General features: G+C 39.9%; 1 long non-coding RNA gene across 1 annotated transcript in view; it reads left to right on the forward strand.

The window, feature by feature from the left end:
• Positions 1 to 21,735, forward strand: part of LOC136011198 (uncharacterized) — a 104,573-nt gene extending 82,838 nt beyond the window's left edge. The window contains exons 3-4 of the long non-coding RNA XR_010611279.1: positions 17,413 to 17,494; positions 20,558 to 21,735. This is a non-coding gene — a long non-coding RNA (uncharacterized LOC136011198). The remainder of the gene's footprint in view (positions 1 to 17,412; positions 17,495 to 20,557) is intronic.
• Positions 21,736 to 23,519: the final 1,784 nt, after the last annotated feature.

Below are 23,519 nucleotides of genomic sequence, written 5' to 3' on the forward strand. Positions count from 1 at the left end.
GGGTCAGAACATAATTTCTTGTTTATTTTGAGGGTTTTTTTTTTGTGGTATGGGAGGACAAGAGAGGTGTCAGGAGTTAACAGAAGTTTACATGATGAATGTTTTAATTTTTTGAATGTTATTCCCACAGTGAAAGTTTTTTTTCAAGTTTCAGATAGAAAAAGTTAAAAATAACAATGAAAATATTACAAAGTGCTCATTCCTATAACAGTTTAAAATGTCCATATTTTCTTTTTAGTCACTGCTTTCTTTTTAGGAAAAGTCCCTTTTGCTGCAAAGCAGCCTTCCCCCTCAAAAAAGAAAAAAAGGATAATTTTTTTTTTACTTTTTATAGGTTTGTTTCTGAACCTGGCTGTCTCTGTTTCAAAAAGTTTGTGCTTTTCCTTTGAAGAACTATCAAATCGGAGAACTGCAGAAATACATTTTGAGTAAATGAATAATTAGTGTCTATGATATAGTTGGTAAAGAGAACCCACATGGTGGTACTATTAGGAGCAAACGTACTTTTGAGTACATTGTGCATCCGTGCCTCAGCACATTTCTGAAATCCATGGAAGTACACTTCCTGACCTCTTTAAACTTCCCTTTCATTGCGGGCTGTTCTAGGAATGATCACATTCGTGTGATCGTTGCCATGTGGCAAAACCACCTCTAAGTCTTAGACTGTTGAAAATGATTGGATTCTGCTGGTGGGGTGACAGAGAACAGCTACCCAACTGAATTAAAGAATATTCTGGAGGTCATGACAATGCAAAGGACAGTGGTGATTTGTGTAACTTTCAGGCATTGCAATCCCAATAGCTCATTGCTCTGACAAGGGTTGGAGTAGGAACGTGAACTGGCCGCCTGTGAATTCACGTTCCTGGCAGTAGCCTCGAGGAGGAGGCAGTGTGGGACAGACTTAACCCTTCCTCGAGGTCCAGATAAGCAGTTATGCAGCAGACTTATCTATAGGGCTGACCTTGCTGATGGATCAATGTTACTGACACCTATGGCTTTCTCAGCTGATGTATAGGGGCTTCCGCAATGGATAGGAATTGTCCAGCATATGATCCTCTTTAGAGCATACCATAAGTACCTCAATTTTTTTGAGGCAGTTGTACAATGTGAATTGGTTTATTAAATTCAACATCAGTCCTATCCTTGCGATTGAGCAGCTGCATATTTTAGGGACTTTGTAAACACCAGAAATCATGAAACCATCAAACTTTCTCACCTCTGATTCCTCCTGAGCAAATTCTCAGTGCCCAGCAATCTGGCTCCTGCTGCAGCTATGCCATCACATGGTTGTCCAGATGCATTTTATTCCTCTACTTGTCCTGCTTTGTTTAGGAAACCTGTACATACTTTCTAAATGGGAATTTCTCAATATTCTTTTGTATATGGTTGTCCTGTGGGGTGATGGGTATGATGTACTTGGAGACAATACCCTTACTGAGAAAACTAAGCTAATAAAGCTTATCAACGTTATTTAACTTTTAAAATAATAATAGAATTTTTGATTTCTTGGATGGAAAAATCATTAGGTGAGTGTACCTAAGAATAAGTTCATCTAAAGGAATAGTCAGACTCTCCCCAAATAATCTTTATATGAGTAGTTTCATCCTCTCTTTATTTCAACTTTGCAAGCAATATATGTGCGTCACAGCGTGTCCAGAAGGTCATGAAACAAGACTGTTTTGCCTGGATAAAATGAGCTATCAGATACTGAAAAAAAAAATATTCTGGAATTGATCTTTTGTGGCTTCTGTGAGCAAGAAACAAGGTTGTATTAATTTTAGAACCATATGAGCTTTGGGCGCTAACTTTCATTGGCTAAGATGTTAATATTTTATGTGAGCCTAAAGCATGCCCAATTAAAGTGAGATCAGAAACGTCCACACGTATATTCAAAGAGAAGTATTAGAGTTTTAGACAGTGCTATAAATTCATGCGCCAAAAAGCTACAGAGGAATAACATTAAGGGTCTGGCAAATAAAGAAATAAATAAAAGCTTGGAATGTCATTCCTGCAGCTCAGGCAAGTCCCGTGGTGTGAAAGCAGGCCTTGCCATAAATCCTTTAAAATAATTACTACACATGAATGCACCAGGGCAGTTTCTGATTTACAGGGTGAATGACATTGGCAGTGCATGCCTGTGGTTCCACAGGACAGTCGAGCCCTAAAATGGACCTTGAAATGCAAGCATCAGATACAGAGTCAGTAGTTACTCTTCTGTGGAAATGCCACGCTTGCTTTAGCCCTCTGTGTCAGGACTGAAGATGTTAAGTGGCTGTGGAAATTACAAGATACTAACGATCTAATCCCCTCTCCTAAATCATGTTTCTTACCTCCAAATGTTTGTAAGTTCCTTTTTGGTTTCTTGAGGCATGTGAGAGTTAATGGGAGTATGCTGCAAACTCATCAGCTATGTTACTTTCTAAAGGATTTTTGTGAACCCTTGCATCATTGCAGAGTCTTTTTTTTTCTTTCTTAAAGTGGCACTGTGAAAGGCTCTGGAAAAGTCAGGGTTGGGTGGAAAAGACTTCTACAATCATGGCTGGTGCTTGTAATGCCTCTTATATTCTCAATGCTGCCCAACCTCTTTCACCCCAGCAGATCATCCCTACCTGAAAGTCTTACCTGCATAGATTTAGCTGTGATGCCACCCCATACTTGGGTTTCATCACTTGATTCTGGGTCGCAGGCGCCAGTTTCTCATCTGAAACCTGTCTCACCGATTTTCTCTGCTTTTGCTACTGAACTGATTTAAGACTTTGTCCTGTCTGCACAGAATATCCCGTGCAAATAGGGAAGCAGAACACAGATTTTAAAAGTATTAAAAATGTTTGACCTGAAAAGTCTGCTGCTGTTGTCCGCATGTGTCCATACCTGTACACCTCTGCTTACAAAAAAAAAAAAGGGAACAGTTTCTGAACTTTCTACAGAAAGCATATTTTCATCTGTCCAACTGAAAAAAAATATATGTATTGCTTCTGGTCCTTCATGCATTTTGTCAGTGATACAGATAGAGGTTTCTGCCTGCATTCTGGTAGACAGAACTTCCTAATTCTGATGAAGCAGGCTCTGGTCCCAAGAGCTGATCTGGATTTCAGGTTCAGCAGGAGGTGTGTACTGCCTGCTCCCTGGGTTGGGCAGAACAGCAGTGTTGCTCCCTCATCCCCCTGTCCTACCTGCCCCATCACAATGGGTCTTGCTCCAGGAACCAGTGCTTCTGTTTGCATTATTCCGCTGCAGACCCAACTCTTAAATGATTGTATTTTTAGGGACTGGAATAAATCTGTAAGAGTAGAAAGAAGTCTCTCTGTAGTTCTGTGTGACCTAAATATGCAAAAGAGTTGTTATTTAGAGGGGTTTTTTGCTTTGTGATCATCCACTTTTGGTATGAAAACCCCTGGCTGCCAAGTGTCAGCACAGAGCAAGCTCATGCAGATTAACAAGAAGACGGTTGAACCACTTCAGATAAAATAAGAACCAGAATTGTTTGGTTTCTTTTTCCTCCCTTTTTTCCCCTCACTTCTTTTTTTCGTTTGGCATTCCTCAAACCAAATATAAACTTTGCTGAGGTTTATGAAAGTTTTGAAAACTTTTTTGTTTCTCTCATGGGAACACTTCCCTTCAAATACTCAGCTGTTTTATACTCCTATTCTGCATCCATGCTCAGCTCAGCATCACAGAGCTGGTGGTTATTGTTAGATGTTAGTGAATAACATTACCTGCACTTGGATATTTACAGGCTCGTTATCGTGCCTGTATGAATTAACATGGAGTTAAGGAATATTTTAAGCCTCATCAAAGGTATATTTGTGTGAAAATTATTTACCTTTGTTGTAGAAAAGAAACACTAGTTCCACATTAATAGAATGCCTTGGAAACAGATTTGCTGAAATTTTCATAACACAAGCTCTTAGACCTGCTCATGTGAGGCTTTTTGTAGTAGCAGTCCTTGTTTTGAGCTTGTTTAACTTCAGAGACATTGTAAAGAAACTTTTGAGGGTGTTTTGTCCAGAATGTAGGTATTTTTAGCTACAAACAGTAATGATTGCTTCCATGTTTTGCTTCTAGATTTTGGTGTCATTAGACTTTCAAAGACATAAGGAAAATGTGGGAAGATACCCTTTAAACCTCTCTAGTGTCTGGTGTGTACTGAGCAAAAATAGCATTAATTGTGAGAGTGAATATATTTTATGTATTTTATGTAGCCAAACAAACGAACTCAGTTACTAACAACCTGAGTCAATTCTGAGTAATTGATTTAGGACTGAAAGGCTTGTGTCATTTTACCAATCCCTTGAGCTATCTAATCCCTAGAGAGGAAAACTATTGTATTTTTCCGTCACCGGTCTGCTCACATGAGCCGAGAAAGCAGAACAGAGGGATGATGCGGCATTCACGTCTGTTTTCATGTATCAAAGCTGAGCTGTGAGGTCAATTTTAGTCTCTTTTTTACCTCTAACCATGTCACAGGGCCTTCAATGAATAATGCAAAAAAGAAATTTGAAATTAATTGAAATACAAAAGGTTTGAAGTCTGAGTGGACCTCCTTGCTCTTCAAATATTGGTATACTTTCTCTACATATATGATATTTTGCTCATCTGCAGCATTCATGAGCCTCCTGTAAGGTCTAATCCTGGCTTAATTCCTCTCAAAATCCAGACCAGAGGTTTGTGCCTTGCCTAGGTGGTTCAGCATACAAACTAACCTTTCTTCAAGGATTTTGGAAGCCTTCAGATGCAGGGTCTTGCCTGTCTTTGCCATGCACAGCTACGGGTGGAATAAAATAGATCTGTTTCTGATGTGTTAATAACCAAAGAAAAAGATTTGAAGAAAACATGTGAAAATAGCTACTTCTTGCCTTCTTGCAAATGTCTATCATGATTTAAACCACCACTTTAGGTTCTTTGGTCTCATAGGTTGTAATTTCCTGTTATCAGGGTAAGGATGTTTTAAACAGCTTTTTGCAGATGATTAGGTATTTGCTGATCATTCAGGACAATTTACAAAGATAAATATATGTTAAATGGGTTTCTTGTTAAAACCAATGTAGAAGTAACCCCTCGAGGCCAAGCAGTAATTACTCCTAATAACAAATTAAAGCATTACTTATTTTTTTCCCCTATTTTTCATTTAGAAGAGGAAATTACCTTGCAGAACTGAATGTATTCAAAACTACAGTTTTGTATTTTTTGATAAAGCCACTAAAAAATGAAATAAAATGGAGGGTGTAAAATACTCAGAGAAAAGGTTCGTCTCAAACACATTTATCTTTGCTTCTTTTGTATAGCTTTTGAGGGCCTTATCATAGTCTGTGCCTGGCCATACCTCTGTTCAAGCTCGGCTGTGGGTCATGGCTCACAGCATCCACCACTTCCTTCCAGCTGCTGAACTGGGCATCTGAGCTTTTCTCCTGGCACCCAGTTGAGTTTGTCTGTCGATGTCTGTTTGCATGCAGGGTATGGGTGACAAACTTCTCGAAACAGAAGTAATGACTAATTCTCTCTTAAGTAAATGGGCAGAGACCATCAGAGGTATTTAGGTACTATGTCACTGGTTTTAGTTAACAGGAATTAAGTATCTACACACTAAACTATACAATGTTATTATTTTATTTATTTATTTATTGTATTTATCCAGTAGAGGGAAAAAAACCCAAACAACCCCACCCCCAAAACAAAAAACCCAACAAAAAACAGGTCTTGAAAACAATTGTGGAAAGGTATGGCCTCAGGTCAAGATTTATTGCTTTCGGCGCCTGCCTCTAGGCACTCCTAAGTTTTACCCTGGTTCCTCCTAAAGTTTTCTCTTAAGAAATATATTTACTTTAAACCTGCCATAGATTTCTTCCCTCTTCTTTTGTTTGGCCCTTTGGGTCCAAATCAAAATGTAGGCTTTGCTGGAAATGGCTCAGCCACTGGCTCTTACTAGTTTTCCCTAAAATATTTGCTCCACGGTGGTTTTATTGCATCCTCCTTTTCTTGGTTGCTTTTTGTATGATTTGCTATTAAATTTACTAATATGTTTAGGCTGTAAATGTCACGACTATCAAAGCACTGTATTCATGAATTATTACAGAAGAGCTGTATGTTTCAGGGAGTCTCTACAAGCTTCTCTGCCATGGTTTAGTTGTTGACTTGAGGGCTTCTGTGGTATGAGTATGGCAGGTCAGGTCCTGTGATCTTCTCCATCAGTCAGTGAACTGTATAAGAAAAGGGACTTCCCAAATCTTCAAAGCTGTTTTATTGTTAGAATAAATGCCTGAGAGTTTGTGGCTGGGACATTTTTTTAGAGCTTTCTTACTTTTATAGTTTATTCTGAAATACGGGGCAGTTCATGCTTCATAGTAAGTCAGGGCAATATGTCTGACACACTTTCTCCGAAGTAGAGATGACTTTGGCTCATCTAGTTCATTTATGTGTAAGAACTACTTCAGATGTTTCTGAAGACTATAGAATTTGTATGAGTAAGACATTTTTTTCATGAGTTTCTGCTTTGCACTTAAAAAACATTTTCTATCTGGGTCTTGCCATCTGTTTGCATAGCTGTCTTGCTAGACGCTTACTTCAAGCCAATCACAGTGGCTTCTGAACCCCCAATCATGTCTTTCTAGTTCTGTCAGAATCTGTCCCAAGTTTGGCCAAAAGTTGGACAAAAATCTGTGTTCCTGGAGACTTTTGACACCTAATTCATCACCATTTACCCACTAAGGTGCACTATGCTGTTTTTGATGCTTATAATACATAAGCACTAAGTTAGATTCAGTTTATCAGCTATGGAAGTTTGTAAATAGTTACTTCCCTCCTCCCCCTGTGCCCGGCTAAACTTTTCACAGAGCAGTCTTTCCAAAAGCAGAGACACTTGGTTCTCATGGGCTCCATATGATGTAGCATGCACCTGGCTGTAAAATAAATAGCAATTTCTTGCAAATTTTGTTCAGTGACAGCACAGCACTAGCAATATTTTCATTTGTATGGCACTATACTATATCTTACATGTAATCTCTCATGAAAAAGACTATATAGCAGCTCTTTGGTGTCCGCTTTTTAATAATTGTTTCTACCCTCTAAGCGTGGAAATAAGGGTGCTTGTTAAGAAGTTTGTGCCAGAGTTAGAAATCCAGGTTTCCATCTCATAAAGACTTGATTTTAACTGCAAGAGTCTCAGAAGTAATTTGCTCCTTTCTGAAATAATAGTGTTTTGAAGGATGCTTTGAAAAGGACTTAAATATGAAATATGTTGGTATATCTGGTCAATTTTTCCGAGGATAACTGCAGTGTAACCTGCACTAATGAGTTACAGCGTTGTTATCAAAAAGTCCAGATGAATATGTGTCATGTGTAACACAATTAGTTATTTTCTCAGTTTGTCTTCAAATGTACCATTTTGTTTGGGAATATTGCAGATATATGTCACTCATTATTGATAGATTTGTCTGACTTCCTGTCAAATCTATGTACATTGACAAAAATCTATTTTGTTGTTTTTGTCACAGAAATCTATATTGGCATTTTTCCCCATGGAGATTTGGCTAGTCATTGTCAGCGTGAGGTGCCAGCTAGAGCTTTTACTGTTTTTATTGTGCCAGCTGCTTTCTTGGCTTCAAATCTTTTGGTTCAGATTGTAAATGGGGGCGAGACATCCGTATCTAGCCAGCGTGCTCGATGGGATATGACAGGGACTTGATTTTTTATTTCTTGCTGCCTTTCTTAGTATTAGTAGAAGATGACAACGATTGCTTTATCTTCTGACCAGCAGAGATGGTGAAAGAACGGGGAAAGGGAGAAAGATCGTGCATGTATGTGGGCTGTGGGAAATGCTTAAATACAAATTTGAAGCTGCTGCTGATGTCTGAAGAGATCTTGGGAGTTCATAAAGAATAATTTCCAAACCTTATAGCTAATGTTAAATTGGAATCATTGCATTCTTTTCATGAAAGTTTTGGCCTAAACTGCAGTAACTGAGCATATGCCCTCTGAGAAATCAGATCTTTTTAAGGTGTCTGTAGTTTGCTTAGAGGCGTTCAGAATCACCAGCTAGCTTGACAGTGTAGGATTTAGTTAATAAATAGTTCATGTTTTAAGCCAAATTTGGGGGTTTATTTTTAAGCATTGGCAACTTTTGCAATTTTAGCACAAGTCTTGTGATATTTGCTGTTTTCCCTAAAGCCCCAAGTGCTGGAGTAAGGTTGTTAATCTGAATGTGTAGTCCTTTTAAAAGTATGTTTCCAGCCCATGTGTTTACTAAGAAAAAGCTTAAAAATGTGAGTTGAGTTACAGCAGAACAATTAAAACCAGCACAATTCTTGTCTCTTGAACTGCCATGATTTTAAAGCCAATCTTCTGACTTTCTGGATTCTGGCTCGTGATTCTTAAATACTGAGGGCTGGCATCCTGTTTGCATTAAGCTGTTTTCATTTTACATGGCAAACTCATGATAGTCATCCAGACTAAAAGAAGGGGGGCATCTATTGCATTACAAATCCATACGAAGGCAGGACATTGTCCTCTTTGTTGTGTGTATGGGACGCCAAGGCAAGGACCCTGCTGACATGTCAGCCGCATGTGCTAATGGTGTGGCTGGAGGGGGTAGGAGGCCTGATCCTGTTCTCCACAAGCCATCAGAAAACAACTGTAGCATACATAGACCCAAATGAGCTCCTTTTAATTCGGCTTGCAGGCATGCCAGTGGCAATGGAGCCATATCAGCATGGACTTTGGTTCAGGCCAACTGCCTGAGAAGACATCCAGGGTCCCAAACAGGCTTGTCCAGCTCATGCTGAAGCCCACTGCTTTATTTTTGCTGCTGGTACCCAAGGTAGTTTGATTAAACTTGGATATGTAGATGCATGCTGTAATCATTCCCTAAATGACTGCAAATTTGGCCTTGTTGATCTTTTAAATCCTTGTATTTTCAGAGTGCCAGTTCACTGTAAATCACAGACATTCTCAGTTTTCTTTATTTGATTCCAGAAAACTGTCTCTGTACTAAAAACAAGTCTTTGAAAAATGCTTATGTATCCTGCTGTCCTCTTCTACTTGGGGTGACTGCATAATTAACCTGGCCAAGTATCAACCATACAAGAGTTGAATGCATCCCAAGTTCAATTGGGGAGGTTTTTACCATAAGAATGTGCCTGTCCTGAGACTAAAACACAGGTTAGATTTCCAAGTTTCTGAATATTGCTCAATGAAGGAGGAATATGTTGCCCATGAGAAAAAAAACCAAACCAAACAAAACAAAAAAATCAAATGGTGGTGTAATCTATAATCAAAAGCCCTAATGGGCACAAAGCATTTTAGAACAAAGGTTTGCTGAATCTGCAAGGATATTAAAAGTGTTAAAAGTCTGAACAAAGAAACGGTCTTATTTCCTAAGTATAAGGAGGTTAGTAAAGCACAGATAAAAAGCTCGTAGGGCAGGCAGAGCTCTCTGAATCCCTTTTCTTTTCCTGTAGTCAGATACGAACATATGATACATGAATATTTATCAGAACTGCAGATAACTAGTAACTACAGTTGGATTTAAACTCAGCAAACCATGGCTTGCAGCTTGCATTCACAGGGGTTTTGTGCAAGTGGTTGTGTTTTGTTTTTTTTTTTTAATTTGTGGGTTTGGTGGTGTTTTTTTTTTTTTTCCCTGTCTTTCTTTCTTTTTTTTTTTTTTTTTTTTTTTTTTTTTGTACTCTCTGTATGTGTGCTTGTCTCCCCTAAGCTGTCTTTGATTCTAACTGAATGAACCTAAAAATACAGCAAGGTCTTCAATACAAATCATCCAGTGCGTACCAACTAAAGGCTGACAAGATTTTCTACGCTCAGGGTTGAAAGACTGACTTTCAAGCTGTATGTAGTCAAATCCAGAAATCTCGCAATTTAGACCCGGCTTCTGTGTAACTCTGTTCAGGTTATGTTGAAACATTTATGAACCTCCCAGAGCCTTGTCTTGCCTCAGTTTTGTAACAGTGTCTGCAAGACAGTGACGCAATGGCAGCTTCACACTGGTGTACTTGCAACTTGATTGTCTGCTACCCACAATTTTGAACAGCAGAAAATTGGAGGTTCTTCAGAGAAAAGGGGAAAGCTATTTTATTCCCATCCTTATCCGCAGGTAGAGCAATAGACGGTAATTATAGGGAAGCAGCTATACACTCGCTCTTCTCTCATGTGCTTCTGCATGCAATGCACTAGCATCTTTCATGGATTGCTCTGAAAAAGATGTGGTGTGAGTAGACAGATGGGAGTGTTGGAGATGCTGGTTGCAGAAGGCACCCTTGACAGTGAGAGAAGTGAGGGCTCACCCATTTTCATTGTGAATGAATATGCACTGACCCAAGCTTTCACCCAGTCCAGCCCCATTCAAACACTAAAAGCTATCAATGCAAGAAAGGGAGACTGGAATACAAGGTGTGGCAAACCTTTTACATAGTTTTACCACTGGGGTATATTGCAGTAATATTTTTTTCCCTGTCTTTCAAATATATTTGCAGAATTGTGGCAGAGGGTGAGACAGTGCAGGCAAGAGGTTAGAGCAAGAGAGCAGGAGTCAGTAGGTCTGCATGGCTTTACCCTGGTGCTTCCAGAATGCTCTTAATAAAGATTAGCAAGTGATCTTCAACTGCTAATGTAAGAAAGGATACTCTGGGCCAAACCAAAATTCCCTCTAGCCTAGTACCCTGTCTCTGAGAGTGGCTAGTTCGGGAAGCCGTGTAAGAATAGGAGTTTGGTATGCCTTCCTGGCTTTTGGTAATTTGTGTTTAAGGGACTTTCTGAGTTTGCGGCTGGCTGTTGGGGACAACCGAATTTTTAGGCTGATCATCCATAAGCTTGTGTAATCCTTTCTTGATTTAACCAATGCTTTTTGCCACTTTGTTTCTTAATCTTAGTTTACTCAAGTGTAACGCAGGTTAGTTGCTATTTTGCAGTCTCCTTGTTTTCCTCAGTCTCTGAGCAAAAAAGCCAGAAATGTGAAACAAAAACTGTTCCCTTGTTACGGGAACATGTCTTTTTCTAGCTAAGCTGGGTTAGCTCTTGCTCTGGAGCCAGACCTGTGATGACTTCTCTTTCACATAACAATGCTAAATATTATTTTTCCTTTCATTTGTTTTTTTTTTTTTTTTTCAGCTACTATTTTCTTTATAATATATGCCAGGGTCTCCAGAAATGCACTACCAAGGGAATAGAAAGGTCACTAATGTGGGATTTATTATTTGATCTGTTGTTTTTATTGCAGGAAGAAGTGGACAAAACCAGTTTTGCATCCCTGGTTAGAAAACTGTTGCCATAGTTTGTATTATGAATACGATAAAAGAATAAGAAAGGGTCTGTTTTCTGCTTTATTTTCAGATACAGCTGAAATCTCTCAAGGGTCCACGTTACAAATCCACTGAGGGTTTTAAAGCAAGTAAAGTAATTTTGGCTTGGGTGGGATGTAGGTCGTGTGTAACAACACGCGAGAAATCATATGGCAGTATTTGTCTTAAACTAGAAGAGCAATAAAACTGAGGCTCAGACAAGACAAAGAAGGTGGAAAAAGGTATAAGACAAGGGGAAATTAAAGAGCATAGAAGAGGATTTGCTCAGAGGTGAACTCAGGAGGGACGTATGCACGGGAAATTTCACAGAGAAGGTAATAGACAGACATGAAGAGCTAGGAAATGCGAGAGGGGAAGGAGATAAGCTGCATAATGTAATACAAATTGACCAGAGTGCAGAGGGGAGAGGTTTTTGTTCATAGTCTTTAACTAAGATAAGGGTCATCTGATTCATCGTGACCTGACTAAAACCAGCTAGGAGAGCTGGACTAGCTCCATGTGAGTCATTTTCCTGTATTCTGAGCCATTATTATTCTTATTAAACCAAAAAACTATGCTGCATTCACATGATAAGATTTTGGGGAAAAGAAACAAGAGAAGCAAGGATATTTAGAGCTGAAGGATTTGGTTTGGTTATTATGCTTGTCTGTCTCTCTGCCCAAGCCTGTGAGGTGGAATCGGCCATCACTTGGGGTTTCACCCCCTGATTCTGCAGCAAGTGGTATTGGGGATATGGAACAGGAGCTGCACCTTGGCACCTCTGTGCTTTTTTGGTGAGGTGGGGTCAGATCATGTAGATGCTGCAGGAGTTTGTTGTTGTCTTGGACAGCTCTCCAAAGGCCTAGATGCCAAACTGAGCCCAGAGAAACACCCAAATATGCAGTTGTTTTATGTGAACATGATTTTAGAGCTATGAACTTCTCAGAGGCACAGAACTGCGCTGGAAAACTTCCTTGTGACTCAGCACTTCACTTGCACGTGTGAAGGCAGAAGTATATAAAAGTCAAAAAACATAGCAAAAAAAAACCAAACCAGTGTTTTTCAAACAAAGGGGAAAGAAAAGTATTTTCTGATTCTGGTTCAAGGTTTTGGTTAGTTGTTTTTTAACAAAGCTGGGTCACACATCTGTGCAGTCATCTGGGCATCTGTGGGGCTCATTTTTTTAACTTTTAAAAGATTTATTTGAAATTCTTTAAAGATGGTGTGTCTCATTCATTGAAAAAATCTGCCATCTCTGATCACAACTAGTAGTGAGAGGCATAAAAAAAAGGCAGTCTCAGAGACCAATGGTTGATGGTCCTTCAAAAGCAAAAGCTGGTGGAAAGGGAGCAAGGAAGGCCAGCAGGTAATTCAGGATGAAAGAACAATCTGTCTGGAGACTGACAGTTCCCAAATTAATTGGTAAGGTTGCACAAGATGGAGGGATGTAACCCTGTTCACATCTGGGACGGGAAAACAGCCCAGGGCACAAGCTGAGCTTGATTTCCTGAGGCTTTACCCATGGGACTGGATTTTCTTGAAGGGTGGTTAGTGATACCCGGGGGGTCTGAGAATACATCTCAGGGTCTCGGAGACTGTTACTGCAAGTCCCTGTGCAGATTACTGCTTTTGGCAGTTCCTACAGAATGAAGGGGTTGATGAGTTGAAGACTCGCCCCAGGAGACTCGCCAGGGAGTTTAGGGACCATCCAGGTCTCAGTGCAGTTCTTGCCTTTTTCCTTGGCCACTATTACAGACTTAGAGCTGGATGTTGGTTAATGGGAGGTGGGAAAGTAACGAGTTAAGCTTTTCTTCCCCTTATCTGACTGTTTCCCCCAGATCCAGCCGCCAAGTGGGTGTTATCAGTTCTGCTGTGACTCAGCCTCATCCTCCCCTGCTTATATCCTAGCAGATAGTTGTGAATTCATGATCCCCTGCATGGGAAAGATACTGCCTTGAGGCGCCCAGTCTGTGAAGGCACAAATGCAGCACCAAGCAAGGGTGACTCAGAGCCCCATCTAAGATAGACAAATATGAAATCATAAAATTGTTTGGGTTGGAAAAGACCTTAAAGATCACCTACTTCCCACCCCCTTGCCATGGACAGGGACACATGCTGCTGGACCAGCTTGCTTAGAGCCCCATCCAGCCTGGCCTTGAACACTCCCAGGGATAGGGCAGCCACAGCTTCTCTGGGCACCCTATGCCAGTGCCTCACCACCCTCACAGTGCAGGATTTCTTCCTGATATCAAATGTAAATCTCCCCTCTTTCAGTTTAATGCCATTCCCCCTTGTCCTATTCCTACATGCCGTTGTAAAAAAGGCCCCTCTCCGGCTTTCTTGTTGGCCTCTTTAGGCACTGGAAGCTGCTCTACGATCTCCCCAGAATCTTCTCCAGGCTAAGGGAAGAATCTCCTCCCTCAGCTGGCTGATCATGCTTCTTCTGGTGCAGCCCAGCATATAGTTGGCTTTCTGGACTGCAGACACACGCTGCCGGATCATACTGAGCTTCTCATCACCCTTCATGGTCAGGTGGCCTGTAACAGAACCCCACTGTAATGTTGCCTGTCCCTGCCCTCCCTTTAATGCTGACCTGTATGCTCCCAGTCAGGTACTCATCCATCTCCAGGGCCAGCTTCATGCTCTCCAGCTGGTTACAGACACAGAGGGCAGCACCCTGTCCTCATCATCTTCCCTGCTTTGTCTTCCTGAAGAGCCTGTATCCTTCCATTCCAACACTCCAGCCATAGGAGCCATCCCTCCACATCTCTGTGATGCCAATAAGATCATACCCTGCAGGCATGTGTGCATCTCTTAACTCTTGTTTATTCCCCATGCCACAAGTGTTTGTATGGAAGCATTTATGTTGGGCCCCTGATAAAGCTGACTTACTGGCTACACCTGGTTATAACTGCGTGGGAGTCCTGTGGACCACACATCAGAGACCAAGATCCTTCCTACTCCTCATGTGCATATCCAATAGGTATTTAATGCCTTTCTTTCATATAAAAATAGCTTTGTACCAGTTTTTCTGGTCAAATTTTCCTCTGTTCTCTGACTTGTGTTACACTGCTATTAAGAAGTTTCTGCCACTGTCACCCATGGAAAAGTCTGAATTCTCTCTGCATAGGCAGAAATATTTTATGGGCATTTAGCCATTTTGCATATTTGCATATGAAAACCAAGCTCAGGTGTTCAGTCTGTGCAACATCTAGTCTCAGACTGTGCTATCACTAGAGCATTTACACAAATGCTGGGCCAACGATTTACAAAACGTGTTTTATGATTTAAAGCATATAAAAAGGGGTAAATGAAAAAGATTGAGCAAAGTGTTGCATGTATGTCGCAGGACATGTTTAAAATCTATTGACACGTCTTATTCCAATTTAGTTGTCAGAATCCTGACATTTCAGCCTCAAATGGAAGTGTCCAGCTCAACTGCACTTCACATGCCTTACTTCTGCAATTGGGCTGACGGCAGCGAGTAACACATCACCGTCATGAGTAAAGAGCCAGCCTCCAGCTGTGTGTATGTGCCTTAGTACGGTCCTAAGGTGCTACCTCTTCTGAATGTAGTCACTATGTCGGGGTTTAGTTTATTACATTATGAAACTGTTACGATCCACCACATGAGGAGTGTTCTATATAGTGTAATCCCTGTTCCTGGGGTAGCGTTGCACCTGGATTCCTGGGGATTTGTGCACTTACCTTTTCATTAGCATGTGTGAGAGGCATATGTTGTAGCATCAAGGAGAAGCTGTATCCAGACATTTATTTTAAGCTTTTAGCTAGCCAGAGATTCATCAATATTCTATAAGTTTGGAGTGGGTGTGCAGCACAGTATATCTCTCTGCTCTTTCTGTGTGGCTCAAGCAAAACTTACTGAACTATTTCAGAAAGCACATATGCCCTTCAGCTCACCTTAGCTAAAGTTCTTTCATACCACTTGGGATATGATAGGCTAAAGCACAGGCCAAGGTTGTTATCACTACAATTTCTATACAAACATATTTTTAGTCTTTCGCTTAGGGATCAGACGAAAGGGATTATTTGGAGGGAAATAACTGGGAAAATGAATAGAGATCCATAATTTTAGTTTGCACAACTCACACTGAGCTTTAGGTTAAAGTATCTAAGGTTACTAAACCCCAAGATGTATCAGTGCAGGCAACTATTTGGAGGATTTAGCCTCACAACATTAAATATATGTGCCAAAAATAAAATTATTTTTTGTTCAAAGAGTATGAGTGCTGTATAATAAAGGGAATCCTGCAGGAGATTCCTGGATTGGTGTCTCTCTTTGACATTGCATTTGTTCTAAGTTGAAAATTTAAACGTGTTTGATAGAATAGTTAAAAATTCATACTTGACTTTAAAAGTACGGAGAAATGGTTTAGCTTGCAAATGAATTGTGTACATTTAATGACACATCTGTCCAAGCATACTTTCCTGGTGCATTGTCCTTCTTTTACAAGTCCTTTTGTCTTTTTCTCTGTGGTAATTCACTTCAGGTCAGAGTCTGCCATTTTTATTCATATTCTGTAGTAGCTTGCTTTATGCATAACGTTGCTGAAATAATGAAGACAGAATGAAGCTAAAAAAGGGCATTTCCAAGACATATTGAAGATTAGAACCAAGGTTTCAGGTCACTTCATGTGAAACTGTCTCTTGATATATTCAGAGTAGCTGGCCACCAAAATTTGGGGTTTGATTTATTTGCATATAGTATTTGCCTTTGAGGAAAAAAGGCTTTTTTAAGCTGAGTGCTCAGCCCCAGACCTGAATGCTTTGTCTCAGTTTAAAAGTGACTTCTGAGACACTGAGGATCCAGAACTTGATTTTGATGTAAAATGTAGCACACAGTGTAAATACCCACAATATGTCTTGTCAAGTCAAGTTCTGTGCAAATAAAAGTTGGAACAAATGTAAAATCATGCATGCAGTGTATCTGAGATGAGGATTCCACTCATATAATTAAAATAATTACCAAGGGAACAAATTAATATTTTTTTTATGACCAATAACAAAGAAATTTGTTTTGTTTGTTCTTTGAATGTTGAAGTATTACCTGAAGACATTATGAATTCAAAGTATAAAGTATTTGAATTGCTATGGTTTTTAACTTGCCTTCATTATAGCTTCCATGATCTATAGCTTCATTTTATGTAGACCATATGCAGTTAAAAATAACTGGAGTTGCTGTATTTTATATATGCCTTTGTAAGCATTTCCAACTGCAAAGGGATTTTTTTATAAATACAGAAAACCCCAACAAGTTTTATGCATTCATTTTACCTCTTCCCTTTTTATTTTTTATAGAAATGCTACAAAGGGGAACTTTTGATAAGTATTACCAGCAAAGCCCAGTATTGCAACACAGTTAACTGCTTTAGAGTTTCTATTTAAGGTTACCTGGCATATTCGTCTCAGCCAGATGTACTTCTGCTATTGGATACTCTGATTTGCTGACAATGTGCACTGCCTTAAAAAATAAAAAAAAAAAAAGGAAGTACTTAGGTGACTTATATCCAAATCACACATACTCTTTTAGTTAAAATGAAATGTGAGCCTGAATTTAGCCTTTAATTACATTTCCTTCCCTACCTCCAACAAACAAATTTTTATAACCTTTCCAATGGAGAAAGTCATATTTTGCGAATTACTTGCTTGGAAGCTTCCCAGGAGCAAAAGTTATTTAGGAAATTTTCTATTATTTGTATAAATCGAAGATTATTCTTCAGGTTTCTGACTATTCCAAAAGATAAATTATCCTTTTCAAAGAGTTTTGTATATAAGTTTATTTTTATTTTAGTGCTTTTATCTGAGTTGCTATCTGGCAAATGGAAATTACACTTGTGAAAAAGGAAGCATAGCATAAAAATAGGATCCATCACACCACGTTTGGGGCATATATAATAGAACTCTTAGAACATGTTAGAAACTTAAATCAACTCAAAATCTTGTTTTTATAAGAATCTGTGCAGTGCAGGCTGTAATATAAATCAACAATGGAAAGAGTTTTTTATGTATTTGAAAACGTAAAATAGTATTGCTTAAGTGAAGCATTAAAAATACATATTACTTAAATTGTATTCTCTAATAAGATGTCTATCATTTTTCCATTTAGCATTGGCTCTGAGGAGACTGCATTGTTCTGTCAAGATTAAAATATGAAAAACCCATCCACATTTGAGCATGTGCTTAAACAAGTAAGACTAAGTTTTAAATCTGAGTCCTCTGTACTTTGAGAAGCATTTTTACAAGTGGAAAGTTGTTCAGCTTGCATAGTTCATCCATTTTCCAGAGCCTTTAAAACCTGCATAGCATATTGCATGTCAAAATGCTATAAAATCTCTTTAACTATTGATATCTATTTGTAGATAGCAATATAAATTCTGCCATAAATTCGAATAAGCAAATGACTTTATCTAAACAAAGATTTGGTGCACAGATGTACTGTTACTATGACAGTGTTGGCTTCTTAAATCTAACACTGTGGAGGCAAGATACTTTTTTACATGGTCCCGTCTTTGAAATTATTGCCATTGGAAATCAATATCGGATGGTTGCTAACAAAAATATTATGAAATGGATCCTTTATGCAAACAGCTACAAATATATTATTGAATGTGCCGATAGAGATTGTGCTTATCTCCAGAGCTGGGCTTCTGTGTGGGAATCCACATGTTTGTAGGCTTGGCATATAATGTCAACATATATTAAAGTGGTTTATTTCCTTTATCAGCCAAGGAATCTTTATTTTCTAGCTCTAGATGTTACGTTTGTGGCCATTTCAGGCTTCCATTTTATGGAATGTTGAGTTTACTTTGCAAAGGAGTGGCAGAAAATTAGTTTTGAAGTTGTCAGTGGATATGAGCAAAATTTCAAGTTATCCATGAAATATTTATGCCACTAGTATTTGTGCAATTTCTTGTTAGCATTGTGCTCACAGTAACATTTTTGAAACAGATGTGATTTAATTTATACAATGAATAAAATCAGTAACATGTTAATTATTATCTTTTTTTTTTTCCAATAAGAATGCACTAAGTAATGATCAGGTTTGGATAGTCTTTGCACAGGGGAGAGCATACAATCCGTGACCAAATTCTTAACCAAGCTTTACACATCCTACTCTCTTGAAAGTCATAGATTAGACGTCCTTCATGTTTCGCAGTCCTGTCCACACTCCTTTACCAGGAAAGCAAGCACTTTGGTTTTAAAAATCACTTAATGTGGCAAAAGTGTATAATAAAACAAAACGGAGTGAAGGAGGCTGGCAGGAAGCTGTTTATCTTTTTACAGAAGCTGCCTGTTTGGCTGGGCAGCAGTGTTGCTGGAGAGTTTTACAAATTCTTACATGCAAAGGCCCTTTGGCTCTGTTTTGGCTCAGATTAAAACCCTTCAGTGTCTAGTAGCTGCAGCCACATTTGCAGGATACGTAGCCATTGCACATGGTCTGTGTAGACCTTAAGATCATGATTCAAAGATCAGGATCTCTGATCCTGTTACCTTTAGGACACTGCATTCTCTTCAACCTGTAAAGCAAATAAGGCTTGAGAACTTTCATTACTTAGAAATAAATCTTTATGCCTTTTCTTTCTTGTTTTTTTTTTTTTTACCTTTTGCCCCTCTCTGCCCATTTGCACCCCACCTCCACACGCTGTCTTTCCAGACAACAAACAGGAAAACCACAAACTTCATCAGCAAGCTGTGCTTTCCTTTCAAAAGCCAAGTCACTGAAGCTCAGCATACAAATCACATGCTCGTGCCTTCACTACTCACAAACCACCCTGCAGCTCACTTCTGAAAATTATTAAACTTGGTAGGTTAAAAATAAATGGACCACTTTGTTGGGGGGGGCATGCTACTTCAGTATGTTGGCATGGCCAGGACGAGAAAGAGTCTTGGGGTAGAGATTTAAAAAAGAAAGAGGGAATATTTAGTGGCTATTTAGAGAATATAATTATTTAGGGAATAGTATGCAACAGTTACCTTGCACACAGCTGTGCAGATGCCTCTGAGGAGTTTATTACAAAACAGATAGCATTACAAATTGGCAATGTGGACTGATTGTTCGCCATCATCCGGATAGCTGGCAGTGTGTTTCCAATGGTCTCTGATCTTTTTGGCTAGAGCAGTATCTACTTACTACAGGTACTTCTAGGGCTATCTTCCTGTCATACCTGGAAATTGTTTTCACTGTGTTTGTTCTATGTGCTGTTGTTAATCAAATGTGGAAGATACATTGAGGGTGAGGCTTGATAGCAAGTCACTGCCTTGGCTAAAAGTAAAGTATGAGAACCTGGGTCTTCTGTCCTCTGCTTCAAGTTGTATTTGTAAATTTTTCTTGTTTTCCTTCTTTTGGCCAGAATTCATTCCCATACGCTGTGAGAAGCAGCAGTCATAGCCTAACATATGTAGAAAAAGAATTAAAATGGAAATCCCTTAGGGCTTGAGCATGCCATGCCTGTGAGAAATGGGCACCAGGAATGCAGAAGCAGCTCGAAAGTCTGCTCGGAAACAGTTGGGTATATCTCTGCCATCCAGCCGGTTTCGCCTGTTTTGCATGGGGTCTCTGTGCCTGGCGCTTTTTGTGCCTAATGCACCTGTACCATTTTCACCCATTCCATTCACCTGATTACTTTCTGGTAAGGGAACTGAGGCATTTCTCAGGTGTGGTGGGTTAACCCTACCTGGAGGCCAGCTGCCCACTGGAGCCTCTCTGTCACTCCCCTTCTCAGCTTCACAGGGGAGAGAAAATACAAGAGGCTCATGGGTTGAGATGAAGACAGGGAGATCACAGAATTGTAGAATGGGTTATGTTGGAAGGGACCTTAAAGCTTATCCAGTTCCAAGCTCCCTGCCATGGGCAGGGACACCTTCCACTAGCCCAGGTTGCTCAAAGCCGCATCCAACCTGGCCTTGAACACTGCCAGGGATGGGGCAGCCACAGCTTCTCTGGGCAACCTGTGCCAGGGCCTCACCACCCTCACATCACTCACCAGTTACCATCACGGGTAAAATAGACTCGACTTGGGGAAAGTTAATTTAATTTATTATCAATCAAAGCAGAGCAGGATAATGAGAAATAAAACCAGATTTTAAAAGCCTCTTTCCTTTCCCCTCCTCTCCTTCCCCCTCCCCCTTTTTCCCATGCTTAACTTCACTCCGAATTTCTCTGCCTCCTCTCCCCAGCAAGGCAGGGAGATAGGAAATGAGGGCTGCAGGCAGTTCATAACATGTTGTCTCTGTCACTCCTTCCTTTTCAGGGAAAGACTTCTCAAACTTCCTGTGCTCCAGTGCGGGGTTCCTCCAGGGGGTGACAGTCCTCCATGAACTTCAACATGAGTCCTTCACAAAGGGCTGCAGTTCTTTATGAATGGCTTCAGCATGCATCCCTTCCATGGGGTCCAGTCTTTCAGGAACAGACTGCTGCGGTGTAGGTTTTCCATGGGATCATAACCTCCTTTGGGCATCCCCCTGTTGTGGCATGGTGTCCTCTCTGGGCTGCACGTGGAGATCTGCTCCACTATTGACCTCCATGGGCTGCAGGGACACAGTCTGCCTCACCATGGACTGTACGTGAATCTCTGCTCTGGTGCCTGGGGCACCTTCTCCCTTCCTTCTCCACTGACTTTGGGGTCTGTAGAGCTGTTTCTCTCACATATTCTCACTCTTGCTCTCACTGCCATTGTGCATGTTTTCTTAACTGTGTTATCCTAGAAGCACTACCACCATTGCTAATGGGCTCAGCCTTGCCCAGCAGCAGGTCCATTTTGAGCCAGCTGGCACTGGCTCCATTGGGCATGGGAGAGGCTTCTGGCAGCTTCTCACAGAAGCCACCACTGTAGCCCCTGTTGCCACCTAAACCTTGCCACACAAACCTGATACACCGGGGAACAAACATGCCTGAGATTGGTACCAAGCTGCTCTGCTCACCTTGATCTCCCACACCCCACAGGGTGCCATGCTGTGTGCCACTACAGAGCAGTACAGCAGGTTTTCTTGCTGAGCTCAAGAGCAGTACAGTCTGCTCTCCTCCTAAGCATAGCACAATACTGACTGCATGCAAGGGCAGGCAAAGCCATTTTTTCAATTTGTTCTTGATTTTTTCCATATTCTGTTTATGGTGCATTACCTCCCTTCTACATTCAGGGAATGTCACTGTGCCTGGCTCCTGCTATAAGGGCTGGGTAATGGAGAAGTTTCATCACCTCTTCCCAAACTACACAGCCATGCAGGACTCATGCTCAATCTTTCTTCTGTCAACACAAAATACATACTGTTATGATTATAAAATGAAGACAAGGATCCTGGTTTATCTCAAAGAGTGGAAAGGTTTGCAAAGGGTTAAAATAATTTAACCTCACTTTTTTCTTTTTCTCTTTTTTTTCTTTTTTTTTTTTTTTAATTCACAATGGCAAATGTTATTTATATTAAAGTGAAAACCAGCATAGTGTTGCCAGATTGAGCTCACTTCTCTTTGCCAGCTAAAACACAAAGCAGAGTTGCTGCATTTTTGGTACCTGCAAAACAATCTGAACACAGTGTTCTGTCATCCTTTGAAATGGCAAATGGAAGTCATTTAAACCAGATGAGTGACTGAACAGGGAATTACTGCACCTACAGCACAGGATATACAGTACTATGCACCTATTTCAGGAAAACTAGAGTGGGTGGCCGGAAGAAAGGAACTTTTTTCCTCATTTAACCTGTAATTTGACAACATCTGCAAAGAATTATCCCCAGTACTGGCATTGTAATTGTTGTATCTAACATCAATCACTGAATAGGGGAGGTTGCTTTAAATAGATGTTAGCTGCATTACAGTTTCAAAGCATGAAAGCAAAAATGAAAGGAATGAAATATGTAAATTGGTATAGAAATTAATTACTGGAAACTTTGACACTAATTTATTGTTTAAGTAAGACTTGTAACTGGCCAGTGTGAGTCACTGTTTCAGCTTGAACCATTTGCTTTGGCAAGTGTTAGAAAACAGAGGCCACTTTATTCAAATTTATAAAAATTGTAACTGCTTTTTTCAAGTCTTCATTAATGTACAGAACAAGAAAGGAATTAGATTGACAAATATTTTACACTGAAAGGACAGCAAGTAGGAAAGGCTCCATAAAATGTGTGTCTAAAACGAAGTCCTTCCTCCCAGCTCTTTCAGTGGGATTTCTGTCTTTGACTTCGTCAGAAATATGATTACAAGGAACAAACGTTGCACGTTTTTGGAAAGCAAAACTTGTAATTCCAAGCATGCTCCAGATTTCCAATAGCAGCTCAGCAACTACAGGAGTAAATTCACATTCACAAGTTATCAAATTTCCAGCATGTATCCAATTTTGTATTGGGTTTTGATTCATATTTGTGGCTAGATGTGAATCAGATCCAGTATTTGTTTCTCAGAAATGTCATGGAAAAGGAAATCATTGGGTGCACTGGTATTCACAGCCAAATGCAACGCACTGTACCACTATCCAGTTTGAGAGTCAGATGAATGATTATGATGGTCATGGGAATTGTACTTAACCTGGGAAAATGTTTTAGAGACAGAGAAAAACCTTACGTTGTAAGTGTCTCTTAACCACTGTGTTATATATATATATATACACACGTATATGTTCAGCCTGAAATATTACACCATATTTTTATGTCGGGCAGTAAATTGCATTCTTTTTCCTTTTCCTCCCCCTCCTTTTTTTTTTTTTTTTTTCCCATCTCTCTCTTCCCCCTCTATTTCTCTTACTGGGCCATTACAGAGAAAGCACGGGTAGGGCTTCCTGGATCTCTTTATCAAACTTTGGCTGCTCATTTTACTCACCTGAAGACTTGCCTGCAGGCAGACTTCCCAGCTGTGTCTCACATTTTTGTATTTACAGGATAAGCAACCTTTCTCTCAGAAGCTGTTGCTTGTAAGGAACCTATCACCTTTGACAGGATATCACTCTAAAACTGTTTACATGCATATGCGGAGTAAAGATCGCTTAATGACGATTCTTCCTATAATTTCTCATCACCTGTAGTTTAATGTATTTCACTTCTTTAAAGATAAAATTTCATTTCTAAATGTAATTGTGATTGCCTGTACACCCAACAGTCCTGAGTATTGGTTAATGGGGGTGTATTATTGCATAACAGAAGCATATTACTACTTCAAAGTCAGTCCTCACAGATTTCATTCTTTTCACTTTTTGAACTCTATAAAATCACCCCAAATGATCCAGA

The sequence above is a fragment of the Lathamus discolor genome, chromosome 3, assembly GCF_037157495.1.
Source record: "Lathamus discolor isolate bLatDis1 chromosome 3, bLatDis1.hap1, whole genome shotgun sequence".
Classification (NCBI taxonomy): Eukaryota; Metazoa; Chordata; class Aves; order Psittaciformes; family Psittacidae; genus Lathamus; species Lathamus discolor.